Source organism: Erinaceus europaeus, chromosome 16 (genome assembly GCF_950295315.1).
Source record: "Erinaceus europaeus chromosome 16, mEriEur2.1, whole genome shotgun sequence".
NCBI classification, from domain to species: domain Eukaryota; kingdom Metazoa; phylum Chordata; class Mammalia; order Eulipotyphla; family Erinaceidae; genus Erinaceus; species Erinaceus europaeus.
In genome coordinates, this window is record NC_080177.1 from 21,688,417 (window position 1) to 21,708,857 (window position 20,441).

The 20,441-nt window shown below is 42.7% G+C and overlaps 1 long non-coding RNA gene and 1 other non-coding gene across 2 annotated transcripts; one reads left to right on the top strand and one right to left on the bottom strand.

The window, feature by feature from the left end:
• The first annotated feature begins 9,880 nt into the window (after positions 1-9,880).
• LOC132533329 (uncharacterized) lies at positions 9,881-14,919 on the top strand. Its single transcript, XR_009545207.1, has 3 exons — positions 9,881-10,084; positions 12,146-13,358; positions 14,402-14,919. It is a non-coding gene; the product is annotated as an uncharacterized LOC132533329 (long non-coding RNA).
• Positions 14,920-19,852: 4,933 nt separating this feature from the next.
• LOC132533605 (U6 spliceosomal RNA) lies at positions 19,853-19,954 on the bottom strand. The gene has a single exon (XR_009545468.1). It is a non-coding gene; the product is annotated as a U6 spliceosomal RNA (small nuclear RNA).
• Positions 19,955-20,441: the final 487 nt, after the last annotated feature.

Genomic DNA, 20,441 nt, shown 5'->3' on the forward strand with positions numbered 1-20,441 from the left:
GGTGGTTTCTCCCAAACTCTCGGGAGGTCCAAAACCCACTCTGCTGCTCTTAGCTGGCCTTGCGATGCCAGCCTCCTAAGCCAGGGAGAGCCCGAAGAACCATGTTTTTCTTCTATTCAAAATTTTTATGTGTGCGTTTTTTTAATTGTTGTAGTTATTCTTGTCGTCGTTGTTGGATAGGACAGAGAGAGATGGAGAGAGGAGGGGAAGACAAAGGGGGAGAGAAAGAGAGAGACCTGTAGACCTGCTTCACCGCCTGTGAAGCGACTCCCCTGCAGGTGGGGAGCCGGGGGCTCGAACTGGGATCCTTACGCCGGTCCTCGTGCTTTGCACCACGTGCACTTAACCCGCTGCACTACCGCTGGACTCCCTGTTTGTTTGTTTTAATGACAGATACAGAGATACACACACACACACACACACACACACACACACACACACACACATCCCAAATCACAACTCAGCTCTGATTTATGGTCTTGCTGGGGATTGAACCTAGTACTTCGGAGCCTCAGGCATGGAAGTCGTTTGCACAACTATTATGCTGTCTACTCGGCCCCCCAAGTCTTTCTAGTCCACTCTCTCCTAGTGCACAGCTAGTTTATGGTGGTGCTGGGAAGTGAACCTGGAACCTCAGAGTCTCAAGCATGAAAGTCTTTTGTATAACCATTATACTATCTCCCTAGCCCCCAGTATCTTTCTACACAGTCCATTCTCTCCTAGGAAGGTTGGGGAGCCCCTGTCTCTCCCTGGCAGCATCATTTGGGAGAAGTGCAATGATCACTGTACATTCATATTCACAGAACAGTCATTGTGCTGGGTGCTTGGCTAGCTCTCAGACGAGTTAACTGGAAAGGAGGAAGACAGATCGCTGTGCTTGTGTGTGGTTGAGGGTGTGGTGGTACAATAACACATCTAGTTGATTCTGAGGTGACACATTTGGACCAAGACCTAGAATGAGTACAGAATTATTTATTTTCCCCTACATGGCAACATTTCACTCTCTTCCCCCAATCTTGGGTCCACCACAGTACTGGTTAGTAGCTTGGTGAATCCCAATCATAAACTTATTCTAACCAGCCTGATAGGGTCCTGAAGCTTAGAAAGGTCAACACACTTGTCCAGAAACACACAGACAATTGGTGGTCTAAATGCAAGAAACACACACACTCGACTGCCTCTGTTTATCATCTTTCTACTATTATAACCCTGCCATCCTCCTCCTTAAGGTCCGGAATCACCTAATTCTCAGTCTCCCTGGCTAATCTTCTCCCTGGGGATTCTCAGTAGGGCCTTTCATCTCAACAGCTGGAGAATCACAAACAGCCCTGATTGCTTGCTAAACTCCTCCAGCAAAAGCAAAGCCCCCTCTATCCTGTGTCATCTAAACTGGCGGCTCTTCCACAGTGGGCGAGGTAAATCCTAGCTCCAATGGAGTGTGTGTGCTGGTAGAGAAGTCAGGTCAGCCACAGCTGGGCTGGGAGGCCTCTGACATGCTGTGGAGCTGTGGTAGGATGCAAACCAGAAGAAGACAGAGTGATGAGGATTGCCCATCCTAGTCAAAGAATGGAGGAAATTCAGGCCATGATGGGGCTGGTGGTGGTGGTGAGGGGAGGCAGGGGGCAACAGCAAGCTTAGGGATAATAAAGCTTAATTTTTTAATTAATTAATTTATTTTTATTGCCAGCAGGGTTATCACTGGGGCTTGGTATTGGCACTACTAATCCACTGCTCCCAGTGGCCATTTTTTTCTTTCTATTTTATTTGATAGGATAGAGAAATTGAGGTGGGAGGGAGAGAAAGAGAGGGAGAGGGAGAGACACCTGCAGCCCTGATACACTGCTCAACATGTGTGCTCAACTGGGTCCTACTCCACCCGACCCCAGTATTTATTTAATTTTGCAGAGCCTGTATGTACATGATTTTAACACTTCTGGGCCAACTTTTCTTTCAGAAACACGGAGAAGGGGAGAGGTGTTGCAGCACCAGGGCTTCCCCTGTTGCTGTGGCTGCTGGGGTTTGACTCTGGGTCATGTGCATGGCAAGGCATGTAGCTCTCCCGCTGAGTTAGCTCTCTGGCTCCCTGATTTAATTATATATATATATATTATTTTTTCTTCTTTCTTTTTTGGGGGAGGTGTTTAGAAAATTACAGTACAGTTGTTGACACATGCGTACAATCTCTCATTTCTCTGACAGATGTCTACAAAACCCGCTCACCTCCAGCCTAAGTCTTGTCCCAACATCACCTGACTTTCTCCCTTCCTTTCTTTCTTTCTTTCTTTCTTTCTTTCTTTCTTTCTTTCTTTCTTTCTTTCTTTCTTTTTCCCCTACCAGAGCATTAATCAGTTCTGGCTTGTGGTGTGCTGGGAGACTGAACCTGTGACTTCAGAGCCTAAGGCATGAGAGTCTCTTTGCATAACTATTATGCTATCTATCCACCCACCCCTGCCCTGACTTACTTTTTAAAAAGTACTATTCTTTTTTTTATTAGTGATTTAATATTGATTTACAAAATTATAAGATAACAGGGGTATAATTCCACACCTTTTCCACCACCAGAGTTCTGGACCACCAGTCCCTCCATTGTAAGCTACAGCAGTTCTCCCAAGATAAAAGTACTATTCTTTCTGTTTACTTATTGTTTTAAAAAATATTTTATGTATTTATGTATATTAAATATTTTATGTATTGGAGAGGGACAGAGAGGAATCGAGAAGGGAGGGGGGAAATGGAGAAGGGGAGAAAGAGACAACCGCATCATTGCTTCACCACTCATGAAGATTTCCTCCGGTGGGGGGGGGGCACTGGGGCTTAAACCTGGATCCTTATATATTGAAACATGTGCACTCTACCAGGTACACCACCACTTGGCCCCAGTACTATTCTTTCTAAAAAGGTTGTATTTAAATATTAATTTATTTATATTTATTTTATTACCACCAGGGTTATTGCTAATTTTGCTTCTATGAACAGATGTACATAGATATCTTTGGATGTCTTCCCTCTCCCCTTTGGGTAAATCCTCAGGATAGAAATTGCTAGCTCATAGGGTAGGTCTATGCCTAGTGTTCTGAGAAATCTCCAGACTGTTTTCCACAGGGGTTGAAGCAATCTATCAATACCTTCCTCCCAGCTTGTGGAAGGGTTCCTTTTTCCTCCACAGTAGCCTCATTCCAGGGAGGGGCTGGCGATTGTTGAAGAAGTTTTCTGATCTCAGACTTAATGATAATTTGTTATTAGAGTTCTTACTGAATTGTAACCTTGCCTTATGCTCACAGAATATTGTTTTGCTTGTTATTTGTCTATAAGGTACATCCTTGGACTAATTTTCCATGAGGCTTATATTTCAGGCTCTGTCCCATTAACACAAAAACCTGTTCTAAGGTGAAATCTGGATATTTCAGACTCCTGCCCACAGTCAATAGGTTGGATTGCCACAGTGATCACCCATAATCTGAATGTCTGGCTGCTGCTCTGAGGGTCTTGAGATAGTGCAAGGGATAACTGGAATAAACTCAGTATCTTATGGCACCAGAAGAATGTACATGACAATGACATTTGGATAATGACAGTTTTAAACACCGTTACCCTGATGTTTTCTCCCTTACAAATGTATTCTGTTCTTTGTACTATGTTATGTAATGCTTAAGTTTTACAAATAAATACTCCCTGAAGCTTGGGATGAGGAGCACACACTTGACACTGGCCTAGCTGGGGTGTCATATGTGTGTTTCCACCTGACTTCTTTGATCAACTATATGGTGACTGGCTGTGGTTACTTTCTCTCCACCCTGGGGCACATCTAGTCTTAGGGCCCTGGCAACTGGCTAACCTTCTCCACCTAGGTGTTTTGCTGTCGACAATGGAAACACCCATCCCCATGGTTGTTGGGGATTTGAGCAAGTTCATACACTTTGAGATCCATGGATGTTGGGTTTTTCCAGGGCATGAGTCCTCTCTGCAGCATTCTATGCCTGCCTCTTTGCACCCTTCCTCGCCACCCTTGAGCAAGGGTATCTGCCTTCTGACTTAGGCTCCTGGGTCTTCTCATCCCACCATACTTAGTCCTCAGGTTCACTTACTATCTCCATATCTAGCTTCAGAATCTAGAGTGGCCTCCCAGTAAACTTCTGCTCCCTACAGCCGGCTGCCTCTGTGCAGCTTCTGCAAGGTCCCTTCATTTGTTTCTGCAGAGTCTTTGCTTATCTACACTGTGCTCAGTACCAGGGCGCAGCAGTGAGGTGGTTTGACCAGAACCCAAGTTCCCAGGAGCTTGGAATCCAGAGCAGAGTTTCAGCATGAAGGATGATTCAACTATTGATGGAATGGCAGTTGGAACAGGCAACACAAATGAGAAGCGTAGGCCAGAGTGTCTAGTGAAGGCCTTGACCTTGCCCAAGGGTGACTCGGATGTACTCAGGTCTCAGCATGTCCCCAGTGAGATTCATCATTTCCCTAGATTTGTCAGTCAGTGAACAGCACATCCAGGCTGACTCCTGGTGTCATGACTCAGCTTGCTTTCACTCACCCCTCCACCCACTGGGAGACTCCTTACAGGAACCTTTTCTTCACACCCTGGCACTAACTAAGCCTGCAGCTCCACCCCCCCGACCACCACCCCCCAAGAAAAAAGCTGCCTTGGTAAGAGAAAGAGCAACTGAGGGCCAGGGGGTCACTTTCTAGAAATGCAGAGCCACCCTGAATTCGGCAGCACTGGACTTGGCACCCCTGTAAGGGGGAGGGAGATAGATGGAGTAATGGTTTATATCATGGAAGAGTAGAACAGCTCTAAAACATTTGCAAAAAGAGCCTTCCAGAGCTGTTTTGCTTCCAGGGTTATCTCTGGAGTTTGGTGCCTGCACTAAGAATCCACTGCTCCTGGTGGCTATTTTTCTTTTCTTTTTTTTTTTTAATATTTTATTTTATTTATTTATTCCCTTTTGTTGCCCTTGTTGTTTTATTGTTGTTGTTGTCGTTGTTGGATAGGACAGAGAGAGATGGAGAGAGGAGGGGAAGACAGAGAGGAGGAGAGAAAGATAGACACCTGCAGACCTGCTTCACCGCTTGTGAAGCGACTCCCCTGCAGGTGGGGAGCCGGGGTTCGAACCGGGATCCTTATGCCGGTCCTTGTGCTTTGCGCCACCTGCGCTTAACCCACTGCTCTACAGCCCGACTCCCGGTGGCTATTTTTCATTGTTGTTGCTGCTGCTGTTACTGTTGGATAGGACAGAGAGAAGTGGAGGGGGAGAGGGGCGGCAGAGAGGAGGAGAGAAAGAAAGACACCCACAGACCTGCTTCACTGCTTGCGGGGTTGACACCCCTGTAGGTGGGGAGCTGGGGCTGGAATTGGGATTTTTGTGCTCTTCGCGCTATGTGCGCTTAACCTGCTGGGCTCCCTCCAGGCTCCCTCCAGAGTTTTGCTTTACGCCTTATCTCACAGAAGCTCTCTGGCTGATCACTTTTCCCAGTCAACTCTGCTCTTGACACTGTATTGTGGGCAACGAAATTGCACTCAAGGTCACGACATGTGTCCATCTCTTCCAAACAAGAAAATCTTAAATTTTCTGTATTATAAAGCAAATGCCACCTTATGGTGATTAATGACTTTACCAGGCCAGACAGGCAACCTAATTGAAGACATTGCCATAATAACATTTGCTTATAGTGCCTATTGATTTGTTTGTTTGTTTTGAGCTATTCTGGATTTGAATACCCTGCTTATTTGGAAGGATCTCCATTTTATGAAATTTAGAGAAGTACAGCCCAGAGCCTGTCAGTTCTTCTCCCTGAGCACAAACAGAACATGACTGGCACTGGTGAATTACATGATCTTGCCCAGAAATGTGAACCAGTTGAGAATGATACAAGTCACCGGGATGAAGTGTGCATAATGGGGCATGGATATGGTCCAGCACCAATTATGGCTGTGGATGCCCCGGGCGCTGGTAGCACCACTACCAGTTTCCCAACAAATCTTTGGTTTCACCTTGACTAGACTCTCTCTTTCTTTATTCTGCTAAGCCTTCCTCAACTCCCAGAATCCCCAAGGATGCTGACACTACCAAATGTTCTGCCAATAATAAGTCTTCTTCCACTCATGGTAACTCAGGGTAAGTTTCCACCATTTGCAGTCAAGACTTTTGATGGATACTGTGATCTTTACAGGAAAAAAAAAAAAAAAAAAGGAAGTTTCCGAAAAGTGGAAGATAATTCTCTAATAAGATATTGGCAAAAAGAGATTTTAAAAGTATTATTGCATGCCACAGAAGATAATCCTGTCAAAGAGAGTTCAGTTTTAAACCCAGAGGATTTTAAAGCAATCAAGAACTCAGATTCTATAATAAATCAAATGACACTTTTTAAATGAAATGAAACCAAATCTTGGTGCTGTCTTTTTATTTAAAGAAGAAAATTTATATTTACAATGAGTAGCTAAACCAGATAAGATTACACATGAAGGAGATGATTTTACACAGGCAAGAAAATATCCATGGAAACCAAGGTTTATAGCTCCTGGCTGGTTTTCATATGATAACAAATACATTGAAGGAAAGCTGCCAAATATTCACTTGAGAGGTGACCGAGCTAGAGCTGGCAGACAGCTCACATCTTTTCTCTGAAGACTCATGCTCAGAGTTGGATCACTTGAGAAAAGCTGGAAGGAGATCTTTAACCTTTCAGGAGAAAGGGAAAACACTTTGTTGGCTTTAGTATTTGCTCTTCATCATAACAACCCCGCACCACTCTACTTCATGGAAGAGACTGATACAACACTAGATTTAAAAAGTGCTCCCAAATTAAAACTATGCTGATGGGGGGGTTGGGCGGTAGCGCAGCGGGTTAAGCACACATGGTACAAAGCACAAGGACCATTGTAAAGATCCGGGTTCTAGCCCCCAGCTCCCCAACTGCAGGAGGGCCGCTTCACAGGCAGTGAAGCAGGTCTGCAGGTGTCAATCTTTCTCTCCCTCTCTGTCTTCCCCTTCTCTCTCGATTTCTCTCTGCCCTATCCAACAATGACAGCAATAACAACAACAATAACAGCAACAACAACAACAATAAATAACAAGGGCAACAAAAGGGAAAAAATAGCCTCCAGGAGCAGTAGCACTGAGCCCCAGCAATAACCCTAGAGGCAAAACAACAACAACAACAACAACAAAAAACCAACTATGCTGATATACCATCTTACACTCAAGAGAATGGTTTACATTAATATACTAGGAAATGACAAGTGTTGGAGAGGCTGTGGAGAAAAGGGAACTCTGCTTCACTGCTGGTGAGAATGCAAACTGGTACAGCCCCCTTGGAAGACTGTAAGGAGAGTCCTTAAACAAAAACAAACAAAAAAAAAAAAGAAAAGAAAAAGAAATTTCCATATGATCCAGCAATATATCACTTGGGCATTTATCCAGTGGACATTTAAGCATTAATTTGAAGGAACATATGCACCTCTATGTTCATAGCTAGCTGCATTATTCACAATAGCCTAAGAGTGGGAAAATCTTAAATGTTCATTGACAGAAGACTGGCTAAAGAAAATTATGGGATATAAATTCCATGGAATACTACTCTGTAATTTTAAAAGATGGTGTTGTGTCCTTTGAGACAAAATGGATAGAACTGGAGGTGATTATGCTCAGTGAAATAAGTAAAGAGGTGAAAGACAATTACCACGTGATTTTACTCATATGTGGAATCTAGAGATCTGATTTACATGAACTTGCCAAAAAAAAAATCATCCAAAAAAACAGAAGCAAGCAATCTATTTGTAATAGTTACGAGAACTCTGGTGGTTATTTTTGGGAAGGTGGAGATACGAAACTTTGGTGGCGGGTGTGGTGTGGAACTAGATATTGTAATCTTACAATAAACTATTAATAACAAATAAAAAAGTTTAAGAAGTGTGCCCATTTGTACATATATTTTATATCATATATAATAAATCACATATATATGTCATATATATATAATTCTGGTTCTGGCAGAACCTGACACTGGTGCTCTCCCCTGGACATTCACAGTAATCACTGCTGCTGGAACCCCAAACCCCATGTCATAATCATAAACACCTTGTCACTGTGTTTTGTGTCACTCTCACCTGATTCAAATTTTTGGGCAAGATCATATAATTCACCAATTATTGTATTTATATATTACATATTATACATTATATATTATATACATTGCCCAGTTCACAATAGTGTACTTAGAAAAATGTTTAAGATTTCAAAAAGACTAATTGAATTTGTAAAACATACAATGTAATAAAATGTGCTGCTGCTATAAACCCAAAAGAAATGGCATCTAAATGACTTTGTCAAATTTGTTTATATTGAATCTTTCTCAGACTGAATCAGCATAGATTCAATGTATTGTATTACTGACTTTCTATTTTCAGAGAAATATAAATTGCCAAGAATATATATTCCTAAACTGGATGGCATGACTGGCTTTATGCTATGAATTAACATGCTACAAGTCTAATAAAATATTCTCTATCCATGATTCTTATAGGTTGTAAGAATCAGACAATGTTATAAACAGAAGACCAGAGAAGATAAGATGGGTTAGATGATTTGATTTTGATGCTATATTACTGCTAGTGGTGTTTAAAGTACACAATAGAGTTTTAAACTAAATCAAATCATCAAGACTTCTTATATCCTCATGGACTTTTGACCTACACTTGGTAAAGTCTGCCAAGTACTCTAGTACAAATTCTTTTGAACTTTATTTATTTGTTTATTTACTTACTTGTTTATTATTTAATGAGGAGAGAGAGAACCAGAGCATCACTCTGGCACACATGGTGCCAGGAATGGAACTCAGGAACTCTTGCTTGAGAGTCCAATAATTTATGACTCTCTCCTCTGTCTCTTTCCCCTCGATTTCTATCTGTTCCATCTAACTTAAAAAAAAAAAAAGGAAGGAGAAATAACTGTTGGAAATAGTGTATTGATTATGCAGACAATAAGCCTCAATAAAAAAATAAAATTACATTTGAAACCCCCCACACACACACCCGTCATTCAACCATCAGTGTTTCATTGCTCCAGGCTGAATTCTTTCTTTCTTTTTCCTTTTCCTTTTTTTTTTTTCTTTTTTTGTAGAAAGAGAAAGACAGAGACAAAGGAAGAGAGGGAAAGACAGTGCAGCAACAAACCTTCCAGCTAGAGCCTGGATTGAATGCCTTGCAAAGCAAGTTCACAATTTGTTCCTGTTTTTACTATATCCCTATATAATAATGCATATAACCCAAGGTGATTTTTAAGTTGTTGCATGACATTAAATGACATTTTCATTGTAAAAAATTGAGGATACAGAACTCTTTCATATACATTGCAACCTAGAGATAACTACTGTTAATAATTCAGTATATTTTCTAAAACATTCTCTTTCCATTTGTACGTGGTTGAGAATACACTCATTACTTGCAGTGCTTCTGCATAATTAATTGAGGAACTACAATAGTTTCTAGATAAAAAACAGTATATGAAGAGGTGCTAGGGGACAGATACAGATAATACCTGCCAGTCATATGGTATATTATTCAATACCAATTAAAGAACCTTAATGTATCCAGGCCTTTAAAGAAGCAGAAAATCACTGTGCAAGCTTCTTGGCAGTAAGAATGCATATTGTACTGCCCTTCACAACTCTGCTTCTACTGATGAAAATATAGAAGACTTTTTGTTCATTCACTTTCCTGTCACAGCATCCCAAGCTCTTTAAAACTTTGTCCATTATTGGCAAGTGCTGAAGCACAATAGGACTCATTATTATTTTTAGTGTTGTCAAATGTGGCAACTGTGACTTGTGGAGTCAAATATGCAACTTGAGACACTTTTCCAGGAACAAAGAGTGTAACAGCTGACTGGCTGACTCAGTGAGACAGCAAAGGGTGAGAATCCTATAACCAAACTGCTGTGTTGGGACTCCTACCCCTCAGTTGTTTTGCAATCTTAGAAAAGTTACTGTAAACTTCCTGGATCAGTTCTCACCTGTAAAATGAAGAATGATGTTAGGTAGTGTCTTCTTTCAGATTTATGCAACTATCTTTCAAATGACTGCGGGGCAGGTAAGGAGAATGATACCAGTTTTGCAGATATTTTTTTTTTTGAAATTTTATTTTATTTTATTCTTTATTGGGGGCATTAATGGTTTACAGCTGACAGTAAAATACAGTAGTTGGTTTATGTGTAACATTTCTCAATTTTCCACATAATAGTTTTCCCCACCAGGTCCTCCTCTGCCATCATGTTCCAAGACCTGAGCACTCCCCCACCCCCACCCCAGAGTTTTTTACTTTGGTGAAATATACTAACTCCAGTCCAAGTTTGCAGAGAGCTACTTAATCGGGGAGGCTCAAATAAATAATAGGACGGAAAGCATTCTGAGTTACAGGGCCCACAGGTGACTGGGTAACCAAGTAGAGAAGTCTTCTAAGCCTTCCATATCACAATTTCCCACCTCATAAACCATTCCTTTAAAACTTCCTTCCTTCTTTCATCCCTTTACTTTTCCTTCCTTCCTTCCTTCCTTCCTTCCTTCCTTCCTTCCTTCCTTCCTTCCTTCCTTCCTTCCACATGGCCATGTGGTGGTACAGAAGAGTGCTCATGTTACAATGCTTAAGGACCTGGGTTCAAGCCCCTGGTTCCCCACCTGCAGGGGGAAGCTTCATAAGCAGTAGAGCAGAACTGCAGGTGTCTTTCTCTCTTTTCTACTCTCCCTCTTGATCTCGTTCTTCCCTCTGAATTCCTATATCTCTATCCAAAAGTTAACTCTCTTTTCAGCCACCAGGTTCCAGATGCTACCATGATGCCAATCAGACTTCCCTGGACAGACAACCCCACCAATGTGTCTTGCAGCTCTGATTCCCCAGAACCCAGACCCATTAGGGAAAGAGAGAGGCAGGCTGGGAGTATGGATAAACTGGTCAATGCCCATGTTCGGTGGGGAAGCAATTACAGAAGCCAGACCTTCCACCTTCTGCATCCCATTATGACCCTGGGTTAAAGAATAGGAAAGCTGTCAGGGGAGGGATATAGAGTTCTGGTGGTGGGAATTGTGTGGTGTTGTACCCCTCTTATCCTATGGTTTTTGTCAGTGTTTCCTTTTTATAAATAAAATATAAAATCAAAAATAAAAATTTAAAAAATCCCAAGTGTATGACTTGATTATAATAAAGAGAAAGACACACTTGTGAAGCCCAAGTGCACATATAAAAGATGACTATCAGATCTCTCAGAGCCCCGCTGGTCACTGTCCTTTACTAACCTGACCTTTAACACTAGAGATTAATTTTGCCTAGTTTTCAATATTTTTTTTTTAGAAATGTAGTCATACATTGTATGTTCTTTTATGATTAACTTTTTTATTGACTTCCTATTGCATTATGAAATGCAACCATGTTTTTAAAACTGTATCCACTGATAAAAAAAATTTAGTTGAGTGGTCTGGGAGGTGGCATAGTGGATAAAGCATCAGACTCTCAAGCATGAAGGCCTGAGTTCAATCCCCAGCAGCACATGTACCAGAGTGATGTCTGGCCCTTTCTTTCTCCTCCGATGTTTCTCATTAATAAATAAATAAAATCTTAAAAAAAATTCAGTTGTATAATTGTACCGGAATAATTATATCAGCATTTTATTGCTTAAAAATAAGTGACATGTCCAGATTTTAGGCTAGTTAGTTTATTGAGTCTATGTTTGTGATTCCTCCAATCCATGAACGTGGTATAGCCCCACATTTTCCCCATTTAGGTCTTTTCAAATTTCTTTCAGTATTTCAGTATTAGATTTATTTTCTTCCACATTAGATTTATTTCTACATATATATATATATTGCTTTTTAATGTTACTGTAAATATTCTCATTTTTAGGATATCACTGTCTAATTGCAACTAGTTAATAGGAATGCTATTGGTTTCTCTAAATAACATATCCAGTCATGTTGCTAAACTTAATTAATAAAATATGTTTTTGCTTTCCTCTTTTCTTAATTTTTCTATGTCATTCATTTTTGGTCTTTATTTACATATTTCATTATTTGTATTTAATAATTATTTATTACAGAAGTCAATCTGTAATAGTCTACTGAGTATTCAGTAGGCAATGATGATTATTAAAACCTTTTTCAGAGTTCACTGGAGATGGGGCTACAGAGCAGCAGCAGCTGTGTTTCTCTCCTCTCCCAGGTCAACTAGGAATACCAAAGGAGACCACCTGGGACCGCAACAAGACAGGAATAGAATGACTTCAGGAATCCACCAAATCACTGGTGAGTGCAAACACATGTGGCTCATGGACAGCAAAGAACCTAAGGAGAGATTGAGTGGCTGGTAACAGTTCGGCAGTTTACCAGTTAAGGCACTACCTCCAGTCTGTTTTACCAACAAAAAGACTGCTGAAGGGGGGAGAGACTCCCCTAAGACTCACCAAATGTAACTGTGAGTCCCTATTGCTACTGCCCTCAGAAGCTGAAGCAGCAGGGGGAGGCCCTGTGCTGACATCTGGGAACAGAGAACTGACCAGGAAACTCAGGAGAAGAGCTACACCTTGGTGGCCTAGTAGTGGGGCTGTATAGTGTGAGCCTTTGCACATTGTTCTCCTGATGAGAACATGGTGAATAATTGCCTCAGAACCTACAGAGTGTAAATGGCACTTGTTTAGAAACTCACAGGCCCCAGCAGTGCTGCCCCGCTTGGTAGAGAAGCTGAAATGATCCTGGAGATTTGGATCCTTGGGGTGTGAGAGTCTCTTTGCATGATCACTGTGCTATCTGTCCCCCAACCTGCTTTATCTCTTGGTCAGGAGTGAGTGATTAAGCTAAGTAGCCTACTTATAGTTTTTTTTAAATTTTATTTATTTATTCCCATTTGTTGCCCTTGTTTTATTGTTGTAGTTATTATTATTGTTGTTGTTGGATAGGACAGAGATAAATGGAGAGAGGAGGGAAAGACAGAGAGGGGGAGAGAAAGACAGACACCTGCAGACCTGCTTCACCGCCTGTGAAGCAACACCCCTGTAGGTGGGGAGCCAGGGGCTCAAACTGGGATCATTACTCTGGCCCTTGTGCTTGGAGCCACCTGCACTTAACCCACTGCACTACCACCTGACTCCCAGCCTACTTATAGTTTAAAAGCCCTCAGGCTCCCATAGCCTACAGGGAAGAAAAAGAACGAAGGAGACTTTTAACAGTCTCTGTGCTCCAACTCAGGGATTAAAATAATATTGAAACAACTGTTAATTTCCACATCTGTGAACTCTTTAAGTACCTTATATAGACACAAGTCAATCCAGGCAAGAGTGATCAGTAATTTGAAAAGTACTGAAAGTACTTTTTTCTATATAGTATGTTATCCTATAACATACTATACAGAATTGTTAAACCAACAAGAAGAAATATTGGAGAAATGAACCAGGACAAGAGTCCAGCTAAAATTCCCCAAAAGGTTGAACCACAAAACAGTGAGGTTAACATCCAAATACTTGTTAAGGAAATAGTCACAGAAGTGAGTAAAGAGTTTGAAAGAACTGAAAATGAACCCCTATATTTCACCAAACACAAAAGTAAATTCCAAGTGGACCAAGGACTTGGATGTTAGACCAGAAACTATCAGTTACTTAGAGGAAAATATTGGCAGAACTCTTTTCCACATAAATTTTAAAGACATCTTCAATGAAATGAATCCAATTACAAAGAAGACTAAGGCAAGCATAAACCTGTGGGACTGCATCAAATTAAAAATCTTCTGCATAGCAGAAGAAACCAATACCCAAACAAAGTGACCCCTCACAAAATGGGAGAAGCTCTTTACATGCCATACATCAGGCAAGAGTTTAATAACAAAAATATATAAAGATTTTGCCAAACTCAACAATAAGAAAACAAATGACACCATCCAAAAATGGGGAGAGGTCATGGACAGAATATTCACCACAGAAAAGAGCCAAAAGGCCGAGAAACACATGAAAAATGCTCCAAGTCTTTGATTGTCAGAGAAATGCAAATAAAGATCACAATGAGATACTACTTCACTCCTGTGAGAATGTCCTATGTCAGAAAGGTAGCAGTAACAAATACTGAAGAGGTTGTGGGGTCAAAGAAACTGTCCTGCTTTGCTGGTGGGAATGTAAATTGGTCCAACCTCTGTGGACAGCAGTCTGGAGAACTCTCAGAAGGCTAGAAATGGACCTACCCTATGATCCTGTAATTCCTCTCCTGGGGATATATCCTAAGGAACCCAGCACACCCATCCAAAAAGATTTGTGTATACCTATGTTCATAGGAGCACAATTTGTAGTAGCCAAAACCTGGAAGCAACCTAGGTGTCCAACAACAGATGAGTGGCTGAGTAAGTTGTGGTCTATATACACAATGGAATACTACTCAGTGTTGTAGGATGGGGCCCACTGTCCCAGAAAGTCCAGGCCATTGTTTCCTTGAGGTCCAAGCGGGTTGACCTCCAACTCTCCCTTCAGGTGGAGACAAAGGCAGGTTCCCCTGACCTTCTGAACTAATGATGGATGTCCTCTCTGGAATGGGGGCTACCTTTCTGCACATGCCCCTCCTCTCCCCTTAAAACAAAGGCCATGAATTACTGTACATTGTGTTTGGCCTAACTTGAAAACCACCACATAGGTTCTTGCTCAACTACCCCCTTCCCTCCTCCACTGAAGTGCCTATAATTTACCCCTGGGGTACTATGCATTATGAAGCTTGTAATCAAACCTTGTATGGTAATGTTATACTTGTGATCAAATAGTTTGCAGGTCAAAATGCGGCTATGCACTGTGTTGCTCTGTGTTTGGGTTAATGATTATCTTGACCATCTCCCTGTGCAATGAATATAATTCGCCTGCTTTTTCTCTCAATAAATGCATCGCCCACCTTTCAGAGGCTGCTCCTGGAGCTAAATGAGACTGTGATTCTCTCCATGCACATCACATCCCAGACACAGAGTTACCCTGGGACTCCCCAGGGGCCACTCTGACCCTTGCTGTCAGTGGCCAAGAGGGTGGGGGACCCAGAGTGACAGCCCGCAACTGCAACTAAACTATTAAAAATGGTGATTTCACCATTTTCAGCCCATCTTGGATGGAGCTTGAAGAAATCATGTTAAGTGAAATAAGTCAGAAACATAAGGGTGAATAGGTGATGATCTCACTCAAAGGCAGAAGCTGAAAAACAAGATCAGAAGAGAAAACACAAGTAGAAACTGAACTGGAGTTGGTAAATTGTACCAAAGTAAAAGACTCTGGTACGGGTCGGGGAGAGTACAGGTCCTGGAAAAGGATGACAGAAGACCTAGTAGGGGTTGTATTGTTATGTGGAAAACTGAGAAATGTCATACATGTGCAAACTATTGTATTTACTGTCAACTATAAAACATTAATACTCCAATAAAGAAATTAAAAAATAAAATATGTATATACCTAGTTCATTAAGGATGTCTAACAAAATTTTGATGAATTTACAAAGGTTGAGAGAGGGTCAATCAAATAGCTCACTGAGATAGTGCACTGCTTTGCTGTGTGTGTGACCCAGGTTTGAGCCTGATTTCCACAGTGCTGAAGAAAAGAAGCTTCTCACTCCTCTCTCTCTCTCTCTCTCTTTTATTTTAATATTTATTGATTTATTTTCTTTTTTGTTGCCCTTGTTTTGTTGTTGTAGTTATTAAATATCATCGTTGTTGGATAGGACAGAGAGAAATGGAGAGAGGAGGGAAGACAGAGAGGGAGAGAGAAAGATAAACACCTGCAGACCTGCTTCACCTCTTGTGAAGCGACTCCCTGCAGATGGGGAGCCAGGGGCTTGTGCTTTGTGCCACGTGCACTTAACCCACTGCACTACTGCCCGACTCCCTATGTCTCTATTTTTTAAAAAGGCTGAAGAGATATCACAAGGGTTATGCAAAAAGATTTTCATTCCTGAGGCACCAAAGGTCCTCAATTCCAAGTTCAATCCCCAGCACTGCTGTAAAGCAGAGCCAAGCAATGATTTGGTAATAATAATAAGAATGGCAAATAAATATAAAGTCTAACATCCAAACATCAACTACCATTTGCACTCACCAGACCAGCAAAAGATAAAGCATTCTGCCAGTACCAAGTACTGACGGAAAGAACACCCATGGGAACTCTTGTTAAAGTCAATATGTCATTGGTTTATAAGTATAGCACACACACACTCTATCATTCATAGTTGTTTGTCCAGAGTAAGTCCTGCCTCAGGGCACCAGGGAAGAAGAGAAAAAAAAACTTTTTCAATTTATTTATTATTTTTAATTTGATAGGACAGAGAGAAATGAGTGGGGAAGGAGAGATAGAGATACCTGCAGCATTGCTTTGTCACTGTAAATCTTCCCTCCTGCAGTGGCGACTGAGGACTTGAACTTGGGTCCTTGCACCTGGTAATGTATATATGCTCAACTGGGTGTGCCACTGCCTGGTCTGTTGAGAACCCTTACAGTGTGGGCAAGTCAAGGTCAGAGCTGCATTTTAGAAAGATGATTTCAGGAAGAATCTTGTTCTGTATAGTGTCTGGAGAACAATCCCTACTATCACCGTCTGTACTTCTTATAAACACCTATGCACACATGCACGAGCACACACACACATACACACACAAGCATAGCAGTCCAAAAAAATCTTCTTTTTATTTTATTTATTGATTTTATAATAATTGACAAGACCATAGGATAAGAGGGGTACAATTCCACACTATTCCCACCAGCAGAGTTCTGTATCCCATCCCCTCCATTGGAAGCTTTCTTATTCTTTATCCCTCTGGGAGCATGGACCCAGGATTATTATGGGGTTCAGAAGGTGGAAGGTCTGGCTTCTGTAATTGCTTCCCTGCTGAACATGGGCATTGACAGGTCGATCCATACTCCCAGCCTGAAAAAAATCTTTACTTCTTTTTCTAGCAGTGTCCTGCTCCCTAGAGAGGTGAGGGTCCTCTCCTGTATGACTTGCCTGGTCTCTGCCACTCCGATCAGCAGTGGATGTAGCAGGTGCTGTGCACCCCACATTGTGTTTTATGGAGGCTCTCCACCCACTCTGCTCCCCAAGTGCCCTTCCTTGAGCTCTGTCCCCATCGGCATGCTGAGTGCCAGGCCAGGGCTCTTCCATGGCCTCTCCTTCTGCTATTTTGGGACTGGAGCCTCATTTAGTTATAAACGCACTGGATACAAGGGCAGGAATTTGAGAACACAGCCCCGGCTGCCATAAAAGACAGCCTATTTACAGGCGAAGGGCAGCAGCTTAATTTTCTGCTTGTTAGATATTTTGGGTCTCTGGACAGCTGGAGAATTCAGTTATCTCTATTTTTATTTATTCAAGTGGATTGCTCTGTTTCCTAGTTGAGGTGTGGGCAGAGCACAATTGTTTTATCTATGCACCTCCAGTAATTGATTGTCAGTTTTGATTTTCTGAAATTTTTTTTTGCATGTTTTTGCAGGTTTTCCTTGGGAGAAGGGCAAAAAGTGGTAGCTGGGGTACCTCCTGTGGGGATCTTTCTGAAATGCAACTCTGACCACGCCTTACCCGCACAGGAAGGCTTTTCATAAGTCTTGCTGTCCACTAAAAGCTCTGTGATTAGTAAAGGGGATGTCTGGAGAGGGACACTTAGCTAAGGCCCTGGCCAGACCAGACTGCTTCCAATTCTCCCAAAGCACCTTCTTCTCTCCCTACTCTTGGATTTTGCACACACTGCAGACTTGGTCTGGAACATTCTTGGAAGAATTGAGATGTTGCTTTCAGAAAGCTTTCCTGGTCTCTGCCCCTTGAAGCTGGCTTCAACCTTCTTCCCTGAGTTCCTCCAGGCTTCCCAACCAACATGTCCCCCTATCAAACCATTTGCCATCTTGGCTCCTGAGGGACTATGATGCTATAAACATCTTTTGTGAAACATCTGCTTGCTTGTGCATCTCTTTATCCTACACCCTTCTCCTGGGAGGCCTCTGAGATTATTTGATTCAGCATAGCAGAGCTGATTCTGGTGGTACTGAGGCCCCACATGTGTGAAATGCTGAAGTGGAAACAGTTATTGGAGCACCTGGTAGACTGCACATGTTATGCTCTAGGACTCAGGTTCAACCCCCTCCATCCCCACCCCATCCTTAACTGCAGGAGGGAAGCTTCAGATGTGGTGGAGCAGTGCTGTGGGTGTCTCTCTTTCTCTCTCCCTTTCTAGCCCCCCTTTCCTCTTAATTCTTCTCTGTCCTGTCAAATTTAATTAAATAACTAAATACATACATACATAAATATGAAACACTGGAGCACTTAAAAGGCAAGAACTACTCAAGGATGCCCATTAGCTGTGGCTTTTGCGCATGTGTGGATTGAGCCACAAGCATTTCTTCCCACCCTTCACCTTTTGTAGATCAAGTGCCCCTCTTCCATCCTCAGACCCTGTGGTCAATCACATCCTGGCTCTGCATACACCCTCTTACTGTTTACAAGTCACTCCACCTCTTTAAGCCTCAGTTTTCCCATCTAAGCCTCAGTTTTCCCATCTGTCAAGCTGCAGGGAAGTTGCAAGGTAGTTATGAAGATGAAGCAGGACAAGGTAATGTAAGGAAAGGAACAACACAGTGTCAGCCACAGAGCTCTGCTCAGAGGTTGCCTAACAATTACCAAAGGGAATAAAGCTTTGTGACAAACACAGCCTACAGGCCCATATTATCTGTGCTCAGTCAGGGTCTGCCCCGCGCTCTGGGGATGGGGAGGTCTTTGAGGGTGATGACATTCTGTTCTTCTGAGTGTCCCTGTGCCCAGTCCAGGACCTATGACAGGATGTGTGCTTGCTGATTGAAGGAATGGATAAGAATGTCCCTTATCTCCTGATATTGTGATGGGGAAGATCCATGTGTACTCACACAGCATTGTCATTCCTCCGGTATGTGGACATTCAACAACGTCTTGGATGAAGGGTCCCATCAAAGCAGAGGCAAAAAGTCCTCTATAGAAGATTGGCTCTCATGACTCCAACAATATGTCTTACCAAAAGGGAAAAAGGAGGACTGGGGAGAGTGATGGGAAACACAGACAATTATGTGGGACTTCCTGAAAAGAGGAGGAGACTTGTAGTGAAATGTGGGTGGGATGGTAGAGCCAGGCTGGATGGTGGGATGATGGAGCCAGGCTGGATGGTGGGATGATAGAGCCAGGCTGGATGGTGGGATGATGGAGCCAGGCTAGAAACTCCAAAAAAGAACGGTGGTCTGAGGAGGTGAGTGTTGGAGCAGGAATATAACCACAGACAAGCTGCACAAGAACAGAATGACAAGTGGGAGAGAGAAAGAGAAAAGAGCAGATGGGAAGTAAGACTGCAAAAGGCAGGCCCAGGGAGCCCCCGAAGCCAAAGATGGGAGCAGGAATCCAATAGCCACAGAGGTGAAGGCTGGGATGAGGGTGGGGAGGGGGCTGGCTAGGGGCCAGGGAAGAAAGTGAGATGGTGCAGACCACTTTCAACACCATATCACTTGTTGCTGTGATTCTACTAGGTCCTAGTTGTTAAGATATGGTGTCCTGAGAGACCACATGCAAGACCACTCAAGCAGAGTGACTGCACAGCCTGCCCTGGGGCCCTGGACCTGAGGGAAGTTCCTCCAGGCCAGGGGGAGGAAATAGCTTTGGGGTCTCTCTGTTCAGAGACAGGCCCGAGACGGGAGGTGCAGAAGAGGCTTCAACCACTTGCACATCTTCACTGCCAGTGCGTCAGTGAGAGGTGCTAGCTGGTGGAGATGTCTACTTCTGACTAGCACAAGGAAGGGCTGGGGGTGCTGAGGAAGAGCAAAGGCCCACAGACCTGTGGGGAGATAATGAGGATGGGCTCCCAAGACAGCTTTGGCCAAGTCCCAGGCGAACATTTTCACGCAGGGGCCAGGCTAATCTTCTCTGTATCCTTCCAATTTTAGTATATGTGCTGCCAAAGCAAGCACACAGGCCAACATTTTTTTTCATTAAAAAAAAATTTTTTTATTGGGGGAATAATGGTTTAGAGTTGACAGCAAAACACAATAGTCTGTACATACATAACATTTCCCAGTTTTCCACATAACAATTCAACCCTCACTAGATCCTCCTCTGCCATCATGCTCCAAGACCTGAGCCCTCCCCCTCCACCCCGGAGTCTTTTGCTTTGGTGCACTACACCAACTCCAGTCTAAAACAGGCCAACATTTTTGGCTTCCCATAGACCTTGGTCACAGTTTTACTCCCTCTATTTTTTTTTTCCACCAGCAAAGACACCAGAAACACCTCCTGAGACTGTTAGGGCAAGTGTAGGGAGTTCTGGAATTGTCAGGTTAAAAGGGTTGAACTAGGGAGCTGGGTGGTAGTGCAGTGAGTTAAGCGCACATGGTGCAAAGACAAGGGCAGTCATAAGGATCCCAGTCAAGTCCTGGCTCTCCACTTGCAGCTTTGTAA